This window comes from Palaemon carinicauda, chromosome 1 (assembly GCF_036898095.1).
Source record: "Palaemon carinicauda isolate YSFRI2023 chromosome 1, ASM3689809v2, whole genome shotgun sequence".
In the NCBI taxonomy this organism is placed as follows: Eukaryota; Metazoa; Arthropoda; class Malacostraca; order Decapoda; family Palaemonidae; genus Palaemon; species Palaemon carinicauda.
Genome location: NC_090725.1, coordinates 311370112 through 311374680, shown reverse-complemented (window position 1 = coordinate 311374680; position 4569 = coordinate 311370112).

Sequence of the window (4569 nt, the reverse complement as noted above, 5' to 3'; positions counted from 1 at the left end):
ATATATATATATATATATATATATATATATATATATATATATGTATATATATATATATATATATATATATTTATATATATATATATATATATGTATGTATGTATGTATATGTATGTACATATACAACGATAATAATAATAATAATAATAATAATAATAATAATAATAATAATACAGCTATGGCAAAGTTCATTAATCATTACTGAAGCAAAAAACTTTTAAATCTGCCGGTGTTTGGACCCCCAAATGCAAATCGCAATATAAAAAATATTTCAATATTGCAACATTTGGAACATTCACATTTTAATTGAATTGTATGACGTAAATATTTTCCCTTACTTTTCTTTTCATTTGCATAATATTGTTATTTCCCCCAAAAAGAGATCTCATATTCATTGATTCTTTTGAATGATGAAGGGATGTAAATTGCTTCATGATGTTATTGTATGAATTAATAAATAATAATGTTTATTTTACCGGCTGGTTTTGGAATTTTGAAACTTTTTTTTTCCCGGCGAAAATGAGCTATAGACATATATACTTTTTCCCATAATACATACATATATCAAGGAACTTCCCCCAATTTTGGAGGGTAGCTGACATCAAACAAATAAAAAAGGGGACCTTTCCTCTTTATGTTCCACTCAGCCTGACGAGGGACTCAAACGAGTTCGTCTGGTACTGCTAGTTTTCCAATAATATTTCATAATAAATTATATCAAAGTTTAAGAATTTTTAAACTTTATTTTATTTTAATTTTGGACGAAGATGAATCATGAAGACATCTCTATAACAAAATATATCTATTTCTAATTCATATATAATGTACTAATTTTATTCTGATAGTTATAAGCAATCTTATTTTTTTTTCAGTAATATGTAATAAAAAATCATATGTAAATTTAGGAATTTAGAAAATATTTTCCGAAGGTGATGAATCATGATCACATTATATGTATTTTCAATCAATAGATAATGTACTGATTCTATTCTGATGGTAACATGCAGCCAAACAATAACCTTTTTCCAATAATATTTCATAATAAATGATATCAAAGATTCTGAATTCTGGTGTTTTTTTTTTCGACAGAGATGAATCATAGAGAAATCAACAACAATAAAAATTGTATGTATTTTTAATTCATAAATAATGTACTAATTTCATTCTGATGGTTATAAGCAATTTGAATTTTCTTTTTCAAAAATATGTAATAAAAAAATATTTGAAAGTTTGGGAATTATGAAACATTTTGTTTGGACGAATATAAATCATGAAGACTTCTTGATATACATTTTCAATTCATAAATATTGTATTAATTTTATTCCGATGGTTATGTGAAATAATGAAAATAATATTTCATAACAAATGATATCAAACTTTCAGAATTTTGAAGATTTTTTTTTTCGACGAAGATGAATCATGGAGATATCAGCAAAAAAAAAAAAAAAAAAAAAAAATTGTATGTATTTTTTTTATAGATAATGCACTAATTTTATTATGATGGTTATATGCAACCTAAAAATAACTTTTTCCAATAATATTTGATAATAAGTTTCAACATATCTTAAATTACATCTCTCGTAAGATTTTTTAGTATAAAACAAAGCCAGCGTTTTTAAAATAGAAATATATATATATATATATATATATATATATATATATATATATATATATATATATATATATATATGTATATATATGTGTGTGTGTGTGTTTCTTCAAAAAGGCCCATAAAAGAAACAAAGGAAATATAAATAAATTACTATATTTCCCTTGTTTCTTTTCTGGGCCTTTTTGAAGAATCATGTTAAACTGTTCGATTACAGTTATAAGTAAGACATACACATAACACACACACACACACACACACACACACATATATATATATATATATATATATATATATATATATATATATATATATATATATATATACTAGGTTTGATCATGCAACTTAAACACATTTTTTTTCTAATTTAAGAACAACAATGGTGATAATAAAACTAATTCCTCTGAAACCCGAATTTTTTAAAATATATACTTCCAACAAATCTTCACTATTTTGGCTTTGAAAAAATATTGATAACAATCCTTCCCCACCCAAGGGGTTACTGCACTGTAATTGTTCAGTGGCCAGTTGCCTTTTGGTGATAGAAGAGACTCTAGCTTTGGTAAGCAGCTCTTATAGGAGAAGGACACTCCAAATCAAACCATTGTTCTCTAGTCTTGGGTAGTACCATAGCCTCTGTACCATGGTCTTCCATTGTCTTGGGTTAGAGTTCTCTTGCTTGAGGGTACACTCAGGCACACAGTTCTATCTTATTTCTCTTCCTCTTGTTTTGTTGAAGTTTTTAAAGTCTATGTAGGAGAAACTTATTTTAATGCTGTTACACTTCTTAAAATACTTTATTTTTCCATGTTTCCTTTCCTCACTGGGCTATTTTCCCTGTTGGAGACCCTGGGCTTATAGCATCCTGCTTTTCCAAATACTGTTGTAGCTTTGCAAATAATAATAATAATAATAATAATAATAATAATAATAATAATAACATACCAGCAGTGTAAATTCACAATTTCATGATAAGGAAACTAGTTCACCAGTAACTAAAATGTCTAGTTTTGAAAATTATAATCTTATAATATAATATTAATTAATGGGCTTCATTTCGAGTATTATTCTCCTGTTTGGTCTTCAGCTGCTGATTCTCATATTAATTTCTTGGCCATGAACTTACAGTCTATTAAATTTCATATACCTGGTATAGATGTTGCAGATTTTTGCTATTTCCGACCATCCTTTACATTCAGATATTCCTAGAGAGTTCCATCCTGTTCGTAATACTAGGCATGCAGTTAATTCTAATAGTCAGGCTTTCTCCACCATGAGGTTCAATACTACACAGTATTCTAGAAGTTTTATTACAGCTGTGACCAAGTTATGGAATGATCTTCCTAGTCGGGTAGTTGAATCGGCAGAACTTCATAAGTTCAAACTTGCAGCAAATGCTTTTATGTTGAACAGGCTGATATGAATATCCTTTTATAGTTTATGTATGAAAGATAAGTTTTAATGTTACTATTCTCAAAATAGCTTATTCTAATTGTTCATTACTTCTCATATAATTTGTTTATTTCCCTATGTCCTTTCATCATTGGGCTATTTGTCCTTGTTGAAAGATTTTTAGTGAATCCTTTGTAGTTTTTATGCACTACGAATAGTTACAATTTTAGCATATATGTTCATTTGCCCGCCCCCCCCCCCCCCTCTCTCTCTCTCTCTCTCTCTCTCTCTCTCTCTCTCTCTCTCTCTCTCTCTCTCTCTCTGTCAGAAATCTTGAAGATTTTTCAATCATTCGTAGTTTCTATGAAGTATGAAAAGTTGAAATTATAACAAATATGTTCGTAAGGGTCCCCATTCTCTCTCTCTCTCTCTCTCTCTCTCTCTCTCCTCTTCTCTCCTCTCTCTCTCTCTCTCTCTCTCTCTCTCTCTCTCTCTCTCTCTCTCAGAAATCTTGAAGATTTTTCAATCATTCGTAGTTTTTATGTAGTATGAAAAGTTGAAATTATAACAAATCTGTTCGTAAGGGTCCTCTCTCTCTCTCTCCTCTCCTCTCTCTCTCTCTCCTCCTCTCTCTCTCCTCTCTCTCTCCTCTCTCCTCTCTCTCTCTCTCTCTCTCTCTCTCTATCTTTATTTTTTCAAAAAAAAAATTCTGAGAATACTTCGTAGTTTTTATGAAGTATAAAAAGTTGAGCCTTTTACAAATCTGTTCATTAATTCTCTCTCTCTCTCTCTCTCTCTCTCTCTCTCTCTCTCTCTCTCCTCTCTCTCTCTCTCTCTCTCTCTCTCTCTCCTCTCTCTCTCTCTCTCTCTTTATTTTTTCAAAGATTTTTTCTGAGAATACTTCGTAGGTTTTATGAAGTATAAAAAGTTGAGCCTTTTACAAATCTGTTCATTAATTCTCTCTCTCTCTCTCTCTCTCCCTCTCCTCTCTCTCTCTCTCTCCTCCTCTCTCTCTCTCTCCTCTCTCTCTCTCTCTCTCTCTCCGCTATACATTTCACACTGGAATCCCAACTGGACTATTATAACATTTCAACACACTAATAAAGAACAAGTGTATAACCTGTATTAAATAATCTAATTGTATTCATTCGCGAGCGAAACAAATGGAAATATGAATTTACTGGATTATATCTGAGTCGTTAATCGTCTGAACGAACCATTAGTATAATAATAATAATAATAATAATAATAATAATAATAATAATAATAATATAACGTGAGATTTAATAGGGGCAATATCTGGGGTTCAACTCCCGCTGAATCGTTAGTTTCTTTGGTCACTGCAACCTCACCATCCTTTTGAGCTAAGGATGAGGGGTTAGGGGGAGCCCTATACGGTAGGTCTATATGCTGAGTCATCCGCAGCTAATTTTAGTGTTCTGGGACCGATTTAAACGTCATAGATGTTGTCTTACCAAAGATCTGGTAGTAATTAGTCTTCTGGAAGCGTTATTTACGTGCCTGGCCCTCCATGGTCCTAGCTTGGGTGAAAAGGGAGCTTGGGCGC